Source organism: Diuraphis noxia, unplaced genomic scaffold (genome assembly GCF_037042655.1).
Source record: "Diuraphis noxia isolate RWA-SAM2 unplaced genomic scaffold, SU_Dnox_SAM2 contig0004, whole genome shotgun sequence".
Classification (NCBI taxonomy): Eukaryota; Metazoa; Arthropoda; class Insecta; order Hemiptera; family Aphididae; genus Diuraphis; species Diuraphis noxia.
Genome location: NW_028301714.1, coordinates 31,634,501 through 31,655,091, shown reverse-complemented (window position 1 = coordinate 31,655,091; position 20,591 = coordinate 31,634,501). Strand labels below are relative to the sequence as shown.

The 20,591-nt window shown below is 26.4% G+C and overlaps 1 long non-coding RNA gene across 1 annotated transcript in view; it reads left to right on the top strand.

Annotated features, from left to right (window-relative positions):
- Positions 1 to 20,591, top strand: part of LOC149055961 (uncharacterized) — a 69,033-nt gene that overhangs the window by 5,051 nt on the left and 43,391 nt on the right. The window contains exons 2-4 of the long non-coding RNA XR_016191443.1: positions 301 to 396; positions 2,226 to 2,339; positions 5,386 to 5,501. This is a non-coding gene — a long non-coding RNA (uncharacterized LOC149055961). The remainder of the gene's footprint in view (positions 1 to 300; positions 397 to 2,225; positions 2,340 to 5,385; positions 5,502 to 20,591) is intronic.

Genomic DNA, 20,591 nt, shown 5'->3' with positions numbered 1-20,591 from the left:
TAAAGTTATGCATTATTTCGGTGTAGTTATCTCATTTCATTAGATGCTCTGCAATGAACAGATTGTATACAAGGGAATCGTTGATACAAAAGTAGTATTATAATATATACCTAGGTACCTATCTATGGATTTCTCTTATTGATTTAGTACAATATAATCCATGGCGATTGTCAAAGTCGTTGCGGAGGACGCAGTCTATTAAAGATTCTAACATTTCAATTAGATAGCAAAGTAGACATGAACTAAAAACATCCTGTTTTCCGTTTAATCTTTTTTTTTCATAAATCACATTATTTTTAGACTTCAATTCAGCAGTATCTGATGCGTTTCCATTTCAGCGTCGGAGTGCATACACGTCGCGGACTCTAACAAAGCACAAAATAATTGATATTTAAGGTAAGTTTGTTTTAATACCAATTCTTTTGCGGCTTAATATTATAAAAGAATTGAGGTACACGTTCGTACACTTTTACAATGATGATGTTTGCAAAGAGTTCTTCACCTATGTATTTGAAACTAAAAACTACAATAGGCACTTTAAACATACTTTATATTGTGACTTTTTCAAATATAATAAAATATTCCCTTGAATCCAAAAAGTCAGACTTATTATGGCCTTTTACAATTTTTTAAGTAAATGCAAGACTGTCATATTTTGATATGTGGCTGTATTGCATACAGAAATTGATTTTCAGACATAACAAAATATGGAAGTATTGAATTTAAGCTATGTTTATTTTTGTGTCATAGATATGTCCAATTATTGCAGTATTGAACTTTGAATTATTAATAAATAATAAAATATTATTAATTGTTAGTTTTTGAAATTTGATTAAAATTGTTGTGTTATAATTTATAATTGTACAGGTAATATATAAAAGGATGAAAATTAATCATTTAATAGTTGTAGGTATGTAATCAGTATCTTTAAAAATAATTTACTATAAAACACTACATAAAAAATAAAATACCACTTGTCTTTAAGTAAATAAGCTTATTTTTATGTATAAAAGTAACAAATAATATGACAAATTAAAAAAAAATATATTCTAAACTGATAATGACTATAAAATTATCAAATGCTTTTGAACAACAAGAGTACAAGACTATAACATTATGTACGAATTTGAATAATTTATTATTATTTTAATAAAATAGGTAATACTTGTTTGAAACACAATGTAAAAAAAAAAGTTACTCATTATAATTATCATGGCCTTATGTTTAATAATATTATGCTACCTATGGCTGTGAAAATAAATAAATAATAAGTCTAATTTTATTATATAAATTAATCACCATCTTCATAGTTTTTTATTATTATTGTTATTTTATTAGTATGTGTTATAAGTATTATCAATTTCAGATATTTTTAAGTTTTTATAAAAAAAATTAGGATAAAACATTTTTTTTTATATATACAATTGAACAATTTTGTTTTTCGTAAAAAATTTATTATGTCTAAGTTTTTTTCATGAATAGGTTATTTTATATTTAACGTAGGTACCTAATTCAATAATTTATTAAAATTGCATTTATTATTTATTTTCTAAAAAAACACAATATATCAAGAATTCATAAATAATAAATTGGAATAATATTTTTAAATTATCGAAGTAAAATAAATAAACATTAATACAAGTAATTATAATTAATCTTTACGTTATTAAAATAAAAACGAACCGGTAGGTATCCGAGTTTTAGTAGATAACTATTGTTGTGGTTAGTGAACTAGTGAAGAAATAATAAGATCTTGAATAAAATATTCAAAAAAAACACATTATAACTAGGTAGGGTAGATAAAAATTAAACATTAATTGGATTATTTTAGATATATAATACCTGTAATGCATAAAAGAAGCATGATCGTAATCATTAATCAAACAAAAATAGGCTAAGAAAAATAATATATTATATTATACTTTAAATTTAAAATTACAAATATTTTTTGGTTATTGTTATATCACATTTAATTATTTAAATGAACATTATTCATAAACGTGAACCTCCTTGGTAATAGAAGTTTTATTGAAATATTACATATCTTTGGATTTATCCTATTAGCGTAACATAATACAATCTGTGGCAATTGTCTTTTCAGAATCAGAAGTGGCAGTCGATTAAAGATTCTAAAATTATAATTTCAATTAGCACTAAAGCAAACATGAACTAAAAATATTCTGTATTCCGTATAATTTTAATTTCATAATTAATAATATTTTCAGACTTCAATTAAGTATCTGTCGCGTTCTTACGTCGGTATCGGAGTGTACCCAGTACCCATACACGTCTCAGAATTCAGATTTCACCAAAACCCCGAAAAAGAGTCGATGTTTGAGGTAAGTTTATTTTCATATTCTTTTGAGGCTTGAATCTTATGTTAGGCTTTAAATAAATATTTAACGTCACGAAAAATATATTCCCAATTTCCAAGTGTCGTTGACGCATATTTTATTTCTAAGCGCGAAATTAAGAAATACGCGAGATCGAATAATATAAACGCGCTGAGTCGTTTTTCATGTTGCCAGACGTATAATAATTATAATTTCATAATTATAACCTAGGTATGTGTTTGTAATCGACATTTTTCAATTTTTGTTTAGTTAGTTAATTGTAATATCCGTTTTTTCTGATAACTTCAGTATACAAAACTCATATAGGGATCAATTTTAATTCGTAAATGGTAATTTGTTCCAAATCCAACGTTAGAAGTCAGGAATTTAGAATAAAATATATTTTATTTCGATAAATTATGTATATTATAGATATTTATAGTTATTTATAACCTTTATTCTTTATCTTATATCTAATATCATAGGTACTTATTAAGTTATTACATTGTAGGTACACCTATAAAGCCCTATGGCCTAAAGACTAAAAGAATGTTGACTGAGTGGTGAACTAAGCGGTTATGAAAAATATATTATAACTTAATTATCATGCATATAATAAAGATCAGTTAAAATAGTGTATCTACCTAATACATACACACAGGAGTTATTATTTTCTTCAAAATTGTACAGTCATTATTTATTATGAAGTTACGTAAGGTTAGGTAAATAAAAAAACTCTAATTTATTGCAATCGAATTTTTATTCATTTTATAAAACTCAATCTTTCAAAAATTATTATAGAATAATAATTATAATATTCATGAATTCTTGGAATAAAATAAATAAACAAACTAAAATACGCAATAATAATTAAAGTTTGTATAAAAAATTATTAAAATAAAAATGAATCGGTACTAGAGTTTTAGTAGCGTAGTAGGTATAATGTTTTTATAGCCATATAAAATTAATAAGTTCTTAAATAAAATAATCAAAACACATATAATAACAACTAACGGATTGTTTAGCTATATTTTATCTGTAATGATAAAAAAAAAGTGGGTAAGTGGATGTCGCTCTGCTGTACAGGTTAGGGGGTGGGGTGGACCTCTGACAAGGGTAGGTTAAATTTGAATGCAATGATAGAGGTATCATTGTATACGAAAAACGATTCTAATCGGAGATGATTTGTCAGTCTAGGATATATTATATATCATATTATATTATATATTATATTTAAATATTATCATATATTCAATTTTGAAACAAATATTTTATTTTTCAATTAAGACGCATTTCGCATAAGGCAAGGTTAATCAATTTTTTCAAAAACATTGCATGTAGTAATCATAATATTTATATTTAAATATTATCATATATTCAATTTTGAAACAAATATTTTATTTTTCAATTAAGACGCATTTTGCATAAGGCAAGGTTAATCAATTTTTTCAAAAACATTGCATGTAGTTATCATAATTCATAATACCTTGTATTATCATAGATATACATATACCTAGTTTGAGGATAAAACGTTATCATTACGCGATTTCATAAAAATTTAAAACTCTAACGCTCAAACCATTTTTCCTATAATAACGCATCAAATTTTCTCTATAGCTATTTGAAACAAAACTTAGTGTTAAATTTTATAACTTTAGATATAAATACAAACAATATTATGAATTTTGAACTACAAAATAATTTGCAAATATTCACGGTTTTGACGAATTTTTGTCAATATTTGAAATTTAAATGCTAATAAAAATTTAATTTGAATTTCCGGAAGACATTTTTTTGTGATAAAGATTGACAAATTTGTGAGGAATCTTTTATTAAATTTTCAAATTTTAGATTTAAACAGAAAATTTTTATGAATTTCTTTACGTGATTTCTACGTATTTTGTCAAAATTCAAAATTTGAATGCTTATAAAAAAAATTGTGACTATGAATTTATTTTTATTTTTCAACTGCTATTGTAACAATATGTTAAGAGCCTTGTATTATATTTTATCAACATTTTCTAACCAAAAAATACATTTTTATCGATATTGATTTAAAAAAAACTAATAATGATCGAAAATTGCAAATACCTATGAATAGTTCAACTTAAGACAAACATTTTTGAAAATTTTATGGTGGTTAGAATATACTTATATAAACATTCGGTTAGGTTTAAAGTTACATTAAAAATCAAAATCGATTTTGTCGAAAACTGATTGTGCGTAAAATTTCCGTTTCTCCCTTAATTTTTAGTTTGTTTATCCCGATTATTTACAAAAATATTAAGAATACTTTTGACCATCAAAGTACCAACTAGATTCACTTTCTGATCGAATACCGTACTGAAGTCAAAAATCGAAGCACTTTTACTGCCCCAAAACGTGATAACAGACACAAAAAAAAAATATATATTCCTGGTTTTGACGAATTTTTGTCAATATTTGAACTTCAAATGCTAATAAAAAAAAATTGTGCGTAGGTATTCTTATAATTTTTTAATCACTATAAGAATAACTTATGAGAAACTTTGTATTCAATTTTCAAATTTTTTTATATGGCCAAAAAAATGTTATTGACACTTCAAAAAAAAATTTTCGGAAAAATCCAAAATTTCAGTGGTCTATAAATAACACTAAAATTAAACTGTATATAGATTACATTAACATAAACATTTGGTGAAAAATTTCAATTATTTAGAGTGATTAGTTTTTGAATTACAACCATGTAAAAAATCGATTTGGTTGAAAACTAGTTTTGCTTAAAAATTCCGTTTTTCTGTCACTTTTTTTTTTGTTTTTCTCGATTTTTTTTGAAAATTGTTGGAAAATTTTTACTTTTGACCTCTATAATGCACCCAGGATATTCACTTTTATATCGGAAACCACCCCCAACGTTTGCAGTTGAAGCATTATTTCGACTAGTTATGATGTACAGACACACACAAAAAAAAAAAAACACGCATCATTGGAAAATCAATACATTCATCACTTCGTTCAGAATCTAAAATGAATAGGTCAGAAAATATTGTTGAATATTTTATTGAAATTTCAGAAATGGTATTCGTCAGTGAAGATTTGCCAACTAAATATCCTATTCGTTGTGAAGCCTGTGTGAAATGTATTAACAATGTTTCAAAGATGAAGTTTTATACTAGATTCAGATATTTGGTAAGTGATTTTCTATTTTTCAGTAGGTTTATTTTTATTTTATTTATTTATTAATTGATCAGGGGATAGATTACTTGCAATTTTTAAATTATTTGTTTTGTAACCACTGGTATAACACTATTCAAGTTATCAATAAAATCGTGATAAAAATTAGGAAATTGATCAGGTATAATATTTAAAATTTTTTTTTAAATAATTTCCTCAATGATATATAAAATTTTTTTTTTTAATAATTTCCTCAATGATATTTAAATATTTTTCCAATTATCAGGTACGATGACCTGTAGGTACTATAGGGACTGGTAGTATGGGGGTGGGGGCAGGGAAGGACTAAGAGATGAGAGAGAGAGAGAGAGAGAGAGAGAGAGAGAGAGAGAGAGAGAGAGAGAGAGAGAGAGAGAGAGAGAGAGAGAGAGAGAGAGAGAGAGAGAGATAGTGTGAAGTAGCGTAGAGAGATGGTAGAGAAGCAGAAGTAAAAGGGTGAGAAAGAAAAGGAGGGATAGTAAGAGAGATAGATAGTGTGAGGTAAGGTTAGATTAGGTTAGGTTAGGTAAGGTAGGTACTATAGTGACTTGTAAAGAGAGGGCGAGAGAAGGATAGTGTGAGAGGGAGTGAGAGAGGTAGATAGGATGAAAGATAAGGAGATAAAGTGAATGAGAGGGTGAAAGTGTTAGAAAAACGGGTAGAGGGGGAATGTAAGACAAGTGAGTGAGAGAAAAACGGATAGAGGGGGAACGTTAGACGAGTGAGTGTGAGAGAGATAGGAGAGGGGATGGTGTGAAAGTGATAGGGTGAGAGAGAGGTAGTGTTTAAGGGAGATGATAAGGTTAGATGGGGGAATAGAACAAAAAGCGAGAGAGAATTGTGAGAGATTGTGAGAGACAGTGAGATAGGTGAAGGGGAGGGCGTGATAGTGATAGGAAGAAAGGGGGGTAGTGGCAGAGAGAGAGGATTAGGTTAGGTGGGGGGAAGGGGGATAGTTAGGTAGAATAGTTATGTTAACAATTCTGAATATGTAGGAAAGGATCTTAATTGCAAAGGTCACTCGACCCTTTGAGTGATACTACCAGGTTAGGTAAGGTTTACAACCTTCGACTTATGGGATAGAATAAAAAGAGAAGGTTGGTTAAGCCGAATAAGAGGATGTCAGTGGAATTTTTTTTCTCCGACTCATGCGCAATATATCAAATTTTTTGTTCACAATAATCTTAATAATTTCTAAATTTAGAGAAAAATGAATGGTTATATTTTTATCTAGGGCACATCATAGGTTTATTATACTTTAATTATTAAGTGAGTTATGAATATTTTAATGTATTCATAACTCGCTTCAAATTTAGCCTATACGATGCTCTAGGTATTAATAATAACTAATAAGTATCTTAAAATTTTAAAAGAGGCCATTTCACTCTAATTTTAGAAATTATTATGATCATAGTGAACGTAATATTTGCTATGTTGTGCGTGAGTCAGAGAGAAAAAAAATAAATGCACTGACATCCTCTTAAGTGTTATCAAGTCAAAAAAGTTCTTGATTGTTGATTGTTTACATTATTATAAGTCTTGTAAAAAGTATGACTTTGTCCATTACATATTTTGTTAAAATATCACATCAATCAAATGAATATTATCTTTAAAATAACAAATTTTATTTTTATATACAAATTTACAATTTCATTAAACATATTATAGTTAATAGTCTTATTATGAAAAGTATTGTAATGCTCAATAAAAAAAAAGTATTAGAGATGTTGCTTGATAAGTAAAAACATTTAAATATTATAAATTCTCATTCTCAAAATATTCATCTTAGGACTTCAATTTCAAAATAAAATATTTGTATACTTTTGTTTAATATTACTTTACAATATTGTACTATGATTGTAATTAAAAAAATAAACTTGAAAGTAGGCGCATGATTGGAAGTAAAAGTTATAATTAATAACTGTAGAGCTAGGACTTTTATGTACTTACTAATAATTCATTAAATTTACGCAGTTAAATATGCCTTAAAAAAATTACATTCTTTTATTACACTATAAAAATTACTTAATTAAATATTTTATGCATTTATCATATGTTTATATATAGGTATATATACCGTGTGTCCCACAAAACAGGGTAGGTACACTTTATCACTTATTACCTTTAATTATACCCTGTAATCAGTCATAAATTCCTATATGAGTTAAAATTTTTTTTACTCAAATATTTTAGTGGTATCCATACAACTTGGTTTTGTTGTTTTTGTGATTGGCGTAGACTATTACTTTTTGTTTCCCATGAGTATTTTTTTTTTAAATATATTGTTATGTTGTTTATTCATGAGACATTGTGTTGGATTAGTAAAATGTCTTGCTAATATTTTGATACTTCAAACAAAAGTTTGGTATAGTAGGGATATGTTAAGTCCTGTGTTTAGTATGGTGATGTTTCATTGAATGTTTTTGATTTTGGTTTTATCAAGGCATTTTGTTGTTGTGATTGAATGTTGAAATGTTGCGTCTTCTTTAAATTTATTATCTTAAGTGTTTTTTTTTTTTAAATTCATTTTCATGCTGTATATGCGAGATAAATTGAGTAAGATTTGTGAAGACGCCTTTTAATATTTGTATATTGTTGTCTATATTTATGATGAAGTTAGCATCTAGCGTTTCCTGGCATAATTATTTATCTTAGAAATGTTTTCTCTTGATAACATGTAGGTATGTAGGTAGTAAAATATTGAACGTCTTTTATGAAGTACGTACTTAATATGTATGAGATTGGATATTAGAATATCTTTTGTATTATTCTTATTTGATGTTTTGTTGTCTTTTTCTTTAGAGTTTTGGAATATTTGCTCTATTGTGGCAATAGTGTTCAATGACATTATTCATTTGGTAAATTATTGAAAATTAGAATTTTGTTTTTGTGGGGGTTTAGTATGATCAGATGAGCCATTCCTTGTATAAGGATTTCATGATTATGATCTGGAATCTGAATGGATAATTCATTTAATTTCTTGTAGCTTACATTTATTTATTTTTATAAATTAAAAATTTTTATTTTTATTTTATTGTTTTTGAACATTGATTTGTAGTTAGATTATTAGTATTATTTTTAGGTACCTATAGTCTTGTAGAAATCTGTAAATTATGACATTCTAATTGGTTATTATGTTAAATTTGTATTTTTGTTGTATGGTTAACTTGTAATAATATGATTTTATTCTTCTAACATGAATGATGTTTTCAGTTAGTTTTTTTATCGAAGATCAATTTTACTTTATAATTTAATTCTGATATTTATTTATTATTTTTTAATTACTTTAAATTGGCCTCTGTATTTTTGTGCTTATTTAGGCGTTTTGCCTATTTGTGAAAATGGAAATTTTATTAATTCTTGGTCACCTGGATTAAAGCATACTATTCCGTGACTTTTGTCTAAATAATTTTTTCATTTAATTTGTGCCATTTTTTTACTATTTGTGGAATTTCATTCCTTATTTCGTTAAGTTCCTTTAATAATTTTATATGTTGTAAGGCATGCTTTTTCTGGTATTAGTATAATATCTGTTGGAAAATAAGTTTCAAAATCATGCATTAGGAAAAAAAAAATGCTATAATCGGTATAATATGGTGTGCATCGTTGATAATATAATATGTTATTTATTATGACAAATTGTCGTGATTTCCTTAATATGTTTTTATTTATATTTTCTTTGGGTTCATTAATCGCTTTTATTGTAAAGCAAAATTTATCTTTGGAATTTGATGGATTTATGTCGTACATTCGAACCTAATTAAGTGATTCGTCGATTCCAATGTTTTTATCGTTTGTATTTATGTTATTGTATTATAGCCCGTCTGATACTCTGTTTTCTTTACCATTTTTATGTGATATATCAAAGGTGAAATCTTATATTTCGATATTATTTTTGAAAAAGAAACATTTGTTTGATATTATTGAAAAATTAATTTTGACCATGATTATGAACACCTATGTTAGGTATCTAAACTTTGTTGTTTGTTTCAGTTATTTGATCGTTGTTGTTATCTCTGTACATTTATTTTTTTTCTTTTGTATTTAAATCAGAATTATTTGTTAAAAGTCAGCTACGAATTATATTCCTGATAATCTGCTATGGATTATGTTTTAATTATTATTAGTCCCCGTTTGGACTATTATCTTAATTTTATTTGAATGTTAATGACTATGTGTTTAATTCTTTTATAAAAAATGTATTAATCTGCTTTGGATTATATTATTTTATTTAATATTATTCAACGCATTGACTTAATTTTAATTTAATTTGATATTATATTAATATATTTATTTGGTCTTTATTTATCATTAGTCATCATTTGGACTATATAATATAGTTATAATATATTTTTATTTTATTTGAATCTAAACATCTCTGTGTTTAATTCAGTTATAAAAAATATTTTAATTTTCTTTGTATCATATTTTATTTATTATTAGTCATCATTTGGACTATATAATATATTTTTATTTTATTTGAATCTAAACATCTCTGTGTTTAATTATTTTATTAAAATTGTATTAATCTTCTTTGGATTATATTTTATTTATAATTAGTCGTCGCTTGGACTATATATTTTAATTTTATTTGCATCTAAACATCCTTGTGTTTAATTTTTTTATAAAAAATGTATTAATCTTCTTAGGATTATATATTATTTATTATTAGTCGTCGTTTGGCTATAACTTTAATTTTATTTGAATCTAAACATTTCTGTGTTTAATTCATTTATAAAAAATGTATTAATCTTCTTTGGATTATATATTATTTATTATTAGTCGTCGTTTGGACTATAACTCTAATTTTATTTGAATCTAAACATTTCTGTGTATAAGTCTTTTAAAAAAATTTGTTACTCTTCTTTGGATAAAATTTTATTTATTATTATTCAACGCTTTGACTATAATTTTAATTTTATTTGATATTATATTAATATATTTATTTGACCTTTATTTATTATTAGTCATCATTTGGACTATAATATAGTTATAATATATTTTTATTTTATTTAAATCTAAACATCTCTGTGTTTAATTCATTTATAAAAAAAATTTTAATTTTATTTGGATTATATTTTATTTATTATTAGTCATCATTTGGACTATAATATATTTTTATTTTATTTGAATCAAAACATCTCTGTGTTTAATTCTTTTATAAATGTGTTAATCTTTGGATTATATTTTATTTATTATTATTCAACGCTTGGACTATAATTTTAATTTTATTTTAATTTTAACAACTATGACGTGTTAAATTAATTTATAAAAAATGAGCTAAACATTTCTGGAATATTTTATTTATTATTAGCCGTCGTTTGGACTATAACTTTAATTTTATTTGAATCTAAACATCTCTGTGTATAATTCTTTTAAATAGAATTTGTTTAATTTTCTTTGGATTTTATTTTATTTATTATTATTCAACGCTTTGAATATAATATCAATTTTATTCGATATTATATTAATATTTTTTTTTTTTTTGATCTTTATTTATTATTAGTCATCATTTGGACTATAATATAGTTATAATATATATTTTTTTTTACTTGAATCTAAACATCTCTGTGTGATTATTTATTTATACATATTATTTTATTTATACATCTTAGTTTTTTGGTTTGGTCTCCAGTAAATTTGGTTTTTTTTATAGTGTACAATGGCATTACTTATTTTGTAAATTATTGAAAATTTAATAGTTATTTTTTGTGGTCCGACATACTAGATTAGTATGATCAGATGAGCCCTTCCTTGTATGAGAATTTCATGATATCCAAATATACATGACTTATAAGAATTTTAAGTCATATAGGATTTTATGATTGATTTGTCTTGTTTGATGTCCAACAAACAGAATTGAAAGATATTTACAGGTTAATGAGTGATAAAGTGTACCCTGTTATTTGAGACACATGATAAATTGTATATATTAAAAAAAAAAAAATTAAAGTGCTAGTAACAATTTCATTTTTCTTTCATATTTTATATAATTATATTTTGATCCATAAAAATATTTACCTAAGTACTTGATTTTCGATAAACTATCAAAAGATGCACTAAAAACATTTAGAATTTTATCACATAAGATTTTAAATATGCTGTGTACTAACCTAGAAATAAGCATACAATAAAGCTTACAAAAAAGAAAAAATATATAAAATGCAAAAAAGTCTTTGCTCTAGAAAACATAAAATGTTTTAAAATAAAAATTTGAAATAGTAATTTGTCCAGATAAAAGAAAACCAACTTTTGAAGGTGATTAAGAGTTAAAAGAATTTCATCATGAAATTGAAAGCAATTTATATTACTAGTTTTTTTTTAATTAATCCATATCTCTAATGCTGGAAAGAAGAAATAAGATCTGGTGATAGTTAATTTTTCTGATAAATACAATCATTTTTAAAGTATTATTTTAGTTGAGTGTTGGAATCTATACTAGTGTTAATCGTATACTTTTTCGACTAGTCTAATGGAATTTTTAAATTTAAGATTTTAGAAATTAAAAAAAAAAAATTGTTGTTCACGTATGTATTTATTACCTAGGTATTCAATATTTTCAGTGACATACGTGTTGTTGTTATTATTAGCTATAAAAATAAAAAAACATTCTTGAACTTGATGAAAAATAGACTTACATGTACTAATTATCTCATATAATAGATATGGTTTCTATATGTTAGAAAAGTAAATTTTGGACCTAAAGGTCAACACATCGACTGTCGTCGCTAGCTCCCGAATGGGCAACCACCTGGGTTCTTAGTGACGAATCCTCGTCTTATTTACATGTGTTTAAAACCAAACAGTAAAATCAGGTTATGCATTTGATATCTTGAAAACAAAAAAATTGCCTCTGGCCTGGTATATGCACAGCACACTAGTCGTATACTGTATTTTGGGGTATGGTGTGGCGCGGTGGTTTGCCGTGGTCAAACATCGCCTGGCGTCACTAGCTCCTGGATGGGTGACCACCTGGGTTCTTAGTGACGAATCCTTACCCCACATACTCACGTGTTTCTAAACAAACACACGCAATATGGATATATAATTGCCGAAGGATTTGTTTGAAATAAAATCGTATATTATGTAATAATAAAAATAATAAGAAACCAATTGTACATTGTTTAAGTTTATATGAGATATTATACTTTATACTATAACTTTTTAATAATAATAATTAACAATAAGTATGTAATTTAAGATATTTTAGATGATTAAATTTTCTACTAGACACTTGATCTTTGTCACAAAAAATGTACTGACAGTTGACACTGTGATGTAAAGATTACCAATCACACAGCAAAATGTTATGTTGAAATACAAAATAATAATATTTTACTATAGAAAAGATTGTGTAAACATTTTTAAAGATCGTTCAATTTCTGGTGTCTATGGTCGTTTTTATTAGGTACCATATAAAAATAAAAATAAAATTACCATTATGGTACTACCCAACGTTTTTAGGCCCAGAAAAGCATGATAACTTTAATTTTAGTGTGTCGGAAAGGGAAATAATTTAGATATTACACCATTTATGTAATAATATTACAAAAGTTGTTTTGCTTTAATGAGGATGTCGCACTCTCATTCTCTTCAAGAGGACTTTTGTAAGTCGGAGACAATACAAACTCATAAATCTTTAATAATTATTAGTTATTACTTGTATAATTTACATCCAATCATAATTGCGAGTTTAGATGATCATTTTTGATTAGGACTTCATAGAATGTACTATGGATGTGTTAACAACAGTTCCCCTCAAGTATACTCATTTATTCACTCATCGCGACCAGACACTCGTCGTCATAAAAATATGTGCTAAAGTTATGTACACCAAAAAAATGGGCATGACTCTATCCATAATATATTATCTAAAAGCAGTTGCACCGAAGTCCTAAAAATCTAATAGGGAGAAAAATATTTCCAGAGGCACAACATCTTAATAATAAGAGCTATTTCTAAGAGGTTAACAATCAATAGAAAAACTTGATAAGTAAACACTTATATCGGAAATCAACTAAGGATCTTTTTATTCAAAGTGTCCTAGTTAACCATCCGTTTGTCACGCGTTACCCAAATAGCATTGATTTTTCTACGATCATTTAGATTGATACTTATTAAACCCAGTGTCATAGTCAGCCTTCCCGAGGGATATTGGGTGTATAGTACTGTATACACTTTTTCCCTCCCCAAATCCTAACCCTGGCTATGGCACTGCCTTCCCCGCGGACATGCAGATGGTTAATTAAGTCATTAGGAGGTTAGTTTAGGTTAGGTACCTATACACAATGGTAAGTTGAGCTCAAGTGATGATAGATGACTATCATCACTGGTCGTGACCTTTGCATAGAACCTTTCTTACTAACTGAAAAGGTATTCGAAATTGTCAACATAACAAGGAAAAATATTTAAAAATTAACGAGGAAAATATTAATACTATAAATTTATACTAAAATATAATATTATACTTATATATTAGTGAATTTTACATATTTTTTTTTTTTAGCTTTTATAATGAATACTTAATACTTAAAATATTAGAAATACCTGGTTAATATTATCATAATTTGAATCACGGTTTTAAAGCCATACGGGTATTAGTGTTATACCAGTATTTCATAAGAACTAATATCAATTACAGTAAATAATGCATCCTCTGATCAAAATTTGTTCAACAAAATAAATAAAAATCTAGTTTATTATTGTGTTCACAATTTATTAACTTTAATAGTCACATGCCACTAAAAAAAATAATTTTATCATTATTTAATGATCCTTCATTTTTTATTTCATTTATTTTTCTTGAAAACGCATAGTGCAGTCCTCATTGTGAATTCAAAGACCATAATTTAATCAAATTTCTTTTTTGATCCTTAAAAATCATTTGCCTGCGGGCGCCAATACCCTCTTCCATTTTTCTTTTTCAAAATATAGCTATAGTTTATTTTGGTGGACACAATTTTTAAACTTAATAAGACACTTGCCACTAAAAACATAATTTTATTATGATTTAATTATTCTTCTTTTATTTTTCCCACACTATGTATTCTAAGATTATAATTTTTTCCAAATTTCTTTTTTAATCCTAAAAAATCATTTGCATGCGGGCGCCAATACCCCCTTTCCATTTTTATTTTCAAAATATAGCTCTACTTTATTTTTGTGGACACAATTTTAAAACTTAATAAGACACTTGCAACTAAAAAAACATAATTTTATCATGACTTAATTATCCTTCTTTTGTTTTTCTTGAAAACGCACATTGCAGTCTTCGTTGTGTATTCAAAGACCATAAATTTTTCCCAATTTCTTTTTTGATCCTTAAAAATAATTTGCCTGCGGGCGCCAATACCCCCTTTCCATTTTTATTTTCAAAATATAGATATGGTTAATATTTGTGGTCACAATTTTCTAACATTTTTAAACATTTTCAACTAAAAAACATATTTTTATCATGATTAAATTATCCTTCTATTATTTTGCTTGAGAATAAATAGTGTAGTCTTCATTGTGTTTTCAAAGACCATAATTTTATCAAATTTCTTTTTTGATCCTTAAAAATCATTTGCCTGCGGGCGCCAATACCCCCTTTCCATTTTTATTTTCAAAATATAGGTCTACTTTATTTTTGTGGACACAATTTTTAAACTTAATAAGACACTTGCCACTAAAAAACATAATTTTATCATGACTTAATTATCCTTCATTTATTTTTCTTGAGAACACAAAGTGCAGTCTTCATTATGTATTCAAAGACAATATTTTTTTCCCAATTTCATAGTACAGTCTTCATTATGTATTCAAAGACCATATTTTTTGCCAATTTCTTTTTTGATCCTCAAAAATCATTTGCCTGTGGGCGCCAATACCCCCTTTCCATTTTTTTTTTTCAAAATATAGCTCTAGTTATTTTGTGCACACAATTTTTAACCATAATTAGCCTCTTGCCACTAAAAAACATAATTTTATCATGATTTAATGATCCTTCGTTTTTTATTTCATTAATTTTTTTTGAAAACGCATAGTGCAGTCTTCATTTTGTATTCTCAGATTACAACATATACCAAATTTCTTTTTTGATCCTCAAAAATCATTTGCCTGCGGGCGCCAATACCCCCTTTCCATTTTTTTTTCAAAATATAGCTATAGTTTATTTTTGTGGACACAATTTTTTAACTTTATGAGCCACTTGCCACTAAAAAACATAATTTTATCATGATTTAATTATCCTTCATTTTTAATTTAATTTTTTTTCTTGAAAACGCATAGTGCAGTCTTCATTTTGTATTCTCAGATTATAATTTTTACCAAATTTCTTTTTTGATCGTCAAAAATCATTTACCTGCGGGCTCCATACCCCCTTTCCATTTTTATTTTCAAAATATAGCTATACATTATTTTTGTGGACACAATTTTTAAATTTTATAAGCCACTTGCCACTCAAATACATAATTTTATCATGATTTAATTGTCCTTCTTTTGGTTTTCTTCAGAATACATAGTAAAGTCTTCATTATATTTTCAAAGACCATATTTTTTTCCCAATTTCTTTATTGATCCATAAAAATCATTTGCCTGCGGGCGTCAATACCCCCTTTTCATTTTTTTTTTTCAAAATATAGCTATAGTTTATTTTTGTGGAAACAGTTTTGGAACATAATTAGCCTCTTGCCACTAAAAAACATAATTTTATCATGATTTAATGATCCTTCATTTACTTATTTGATAATACATATTCAGTATTTAACGTGTATTCTATGACTATTATTTTTTCAAATTTCACTTTTGTTCCTTAAAAATCATTTGCCTGCGGGCTCCATACCCCCATTCCATTTTTTTTTTTAAAATATAGCTCTAGTTTATTTTTATGTTACTAATTATTAACTTTTTTAACAATGTTCAACTAAAAAACATAATTTTATCATGATTTAATTATCCTTCATTTTTTATTTCATTTTTTTTCTTGAAAAAGCATAGTGCAGTCCTCATTGTGTATTCAAAGACCATAATTTTTTCAAATTTCATTTTTGATCCTTAAAAATCATTTGCGTGCGGGCGCCAATACCCCCTTTCTATTTTTTTTTTCAAAATATAGCGATAGTTTATTTTTGTGGACACAGTATTGGAACATAATTAGCCTCTTGCCACTTAAAAACATAATTTTATCATGATTTAATGATCCATCATTTTTTATTTCATTTATTTTTCTAGAAAACGCATAGTGCAGTCCTCATTGTGTATTCAAAGACCATATTTTTTTCCCAATTTCTTTATTGATCCTTAAAAATCATTTGCCTGCGGGCGTCAATACCCCCTTTCCATTTTTTTTTTCAAAATATAGCTATAGTTTATTTTTGTGGACACAGTTTTGGAACATAATTAGCCTCTTGCCACTAAAAAACATAATTTTATCATGATTTAATGATCCTTCGTTTTTTATTTCATTAATTTTTTTTGAAAACGCATAGTGCAGTCTTCATTTTGTATTCTCAGATTACAACATATACCAAATTTCTTTTTTGATCCTCAAAAATCATTTGCCTGCGGGCGCCAATACCCCCTTTCCATTTTTTTTTCAAAATATAGCTATAGTTTATTTTTGTGGACACAATTTTTTAACTTTATGAGCCACTTGCCACTAAAAAACATAATTTTATCATGATTTAATTATCCTTCATTTTTAATTTAATTTTTTTTCTTGAAAACGCATAGTGCAGTCTTCATTTTGTATTCTCAGATTATAATTTTTACCAAATTTCTTTTTTGATCGTCAAAAATCATTTACCTGCGGGCTCCATACCCCCTTTCCATTTTTATTTTCAAAATATAGCTATACATTATTTTTGTGGACACAATTTTTAAATTTTATAAGCCACTTGCCACTCAAATACATAATTTTATCATGATTTAATTGTCCTTCTTTTGGTTTTCTTCAGAATACATAGTAAAGTCTTCATTATATTTTCAAAGACCATATTTTTTTCCCAATTTCTTTATTGATCCATAAAAATCATTTGCCTGCGGGCGTCAATACCCCCTTTTCATTTTTTTTTTTCAAAATATAGCTATAGTTTATTTTTGTGGAAACAGTTTTGGAACATAATTAGCCTCTTGCCACTAAAAAACATAATTTTATCATGATTTAATGATCCTTCATTTACTTATTTGATAATACATATTCAGTATTTAACGTGTATTCTATGACTATTATTTTTTCAAATTTCACTTTTGTTCCTTAAAAATCATTTGCCTGCGGGCTCCATACCCCCATTCCATTTTTTTTTTTAAAATATAGCTCTAGTTTATTTTTATGTTACTAATTATTAACTTTTTTAACAATGTTCAACTAAAAAACATAATTTTATCATGATTTAATTATCCTTCATTTTTTATTTCATTTTTTTTCTTGAAAAAGCATAGTGCACTCCTCATTGTGTATTCAAAGACCATAATTTTTTCAAATTTCATTTTTGATCCTTAAAAATCATTTGCGTGCGGGCGCCAATACCCCCTTTCTATTTTTTTTTTCAAAATATAGCGATAGTTTATTTTTGTGGACACAGTATTGGAACATAATTAGCCTCTTGCCACTTAAAAACATAATTTTATCATGATTTAATGATCCATCATTTTTTATTTCATTTATTTTTCTTGAAAACGCATAGTGCAGTCCTCATTGTGTATTCAAAGACCATATTTTTTTCCCAATTTCTTTATTGATCCTTAAAAATCATTTGCCTGCGGGCGTCAATACCCCCTTTCCATTTTTTTTTTCAAAATATAGCTATAGTTTATTTTTGTGGACACAGTTTTGGAACATAATTAGCCTCTTGCCACTAAAAAACATAATTTTATCATGATTTAATGATCCTTCATTTTTTATTTCATTTATTTTTCTTGAAAACGCATAGTGCAGTCCTCATTGTGTATTCAAAGACCATATTTTTTTCCCAATTTCTTTATTGATCCTTAAAAATCATTTGCCTGCGGGCGTCAATACCCCCTTTCCATTTTTTTTTTTCAAAATATAGCTATAGTTTATTTTTGTGGACACAGTTTTGGAACATAATTAGCCTCTTGCCACTAAAAAACATAATTTTATCATGATTTAATGATCCTTCATTTTTTATTTCATTTATTTTTCTTGAAAACGCATAGTGCAGTCATCGTAGTGTATTCTCAGATTACAACATATACCAAATATCTTTTTTGATCCTCAAAAATCATTTGCCTGCGGGCGCCAATACTCCCTTTCCATTTTTTTTTCAAAATATAGCTATAGTTTATTTTTGTGGAGACAAAATTTTTTAACTTTATGAGCCACTTGCCACTAAAAAACATAATTTTATCATGATTTAATTATCCTTCTTTTATTTTTCTTGATAATATATATTGCAGACTTCTTTGTGTATTCAATGACCATACATTTTTTCAAATTTCTTTTTTTTTCCCTAAAAATCATTTGCTTGTGGGCGCCAATACCCCCTTTCCATTTTTATTTTCAAAATATAGCTCTAGTTTTTTTTTGTGGACACAGTTTTGGAACATAATTAGCCTCTTGCCACTAAAAAACATAATTTTATCATGATTTAATGATCCTTAATTTACTTATTTGATAATACATATTCAGTATTTAACGTGTATTCTATGACTATTATTTTTTCAAATTTCATTTTTGATCCTTAAAAATCATTTGCCTGCGGGCGTCAATACCCCCTTTCCATTTTTTTTTCTTCAAAATATAGCTATAGTTTGTTTTTGTGGACACAGTTTTGGAACATAATTAGCCTCTTGCCACTAAAAAACATTATTTTATCATGATTTAATGATCCTTCATTTTTTATTTCATTTTTTTTCTTGAAAAAGCATAGTGCACTCCTCATTGTGTATTCAAAGACCATAATTTTTTCAAATTTCATTTTTGATCCTTAAAAATCATTTGCCTGCGGGCGCCAATACCCACTTTCTATTTTGATTTTTCACAATATAGCTCTAGTTTATTTTTATGTTACTAATTATTAACTTTTTTAACAATGTTCAACTAAAAAACATAATTTTATCATGATTTAATTATCCTTCATTTTTTATTTCATTTTTTTTCTTGAAAAAGCATAGTGCACTCCTCATTGTGTATTCAAAGACCATAATTTTTTCAAATTTCATTTTTGATCCTTAAAAATCATTTGCCTGCGGGCGCCAATACCCACTTTCTATTTTGATTTTTCACAATATAGCTATAGTTTATTTTTGTGGACACAGTTTTGGAACATAATTAGCCTCTTGCCACTAATAAACATAATTTTATCATGATTTAATGATCCTTCATTTTTTATTTCATTTATTTTTCTTGAAAACGCATAGTGCAGTCCTCATTGTGTATTCAAAGACCATAATTTTTTCAAATTTCATTTTTGATCCTTAAAAATCATTTGCGTGCGGGCGCCAATACCCCCTTTCTATTTTTTTTTTCAAAATATAGCGATAGTTTATTTTTGTGGACACAGTATTGGAACATAATTAGCCTCTTGCCACTTAAAAACATAATTTTATCATGATTTAATGATCCTTCATTTTTTATTTCATTTATTTTTCTTGAAAACGCATAGTGCAGTCCTCATTGTGTATTCAAAGACCATATTTTTTTCCCAATTTCTTTATTGATCCTTAAAAATCATTTGCCTGCGGGCGTCAATACCCCCTTTCCATTTTTTTGTTCAAAATATAGCTATAGTTTATTTTTGTGGACACAGTTTTGGAACATAATTAGCCTCTTGCCACTAAAAAACATAATTTTATCATGATTTAATGATCCTTCATTTTTTATTTCATTTATTTTTCTTGAAAACGCATAGTGCAGTCCTCATTGTGTATTCAAAGACCATATTTTTTTCCCAATTTCTTTATTGATCCTTAAAAATCATTTGCCTGCGGGCGTCAATACCCCCTTTCCATTTTTTTTTTTCAAAATATAGCTATAGTTTATTTTTGTGGACACAGTTTTGGAACATAATTAGCCTCTTGCCACTAAAAAACATAATTTTATCATGATTTAATGATCCTTCATTT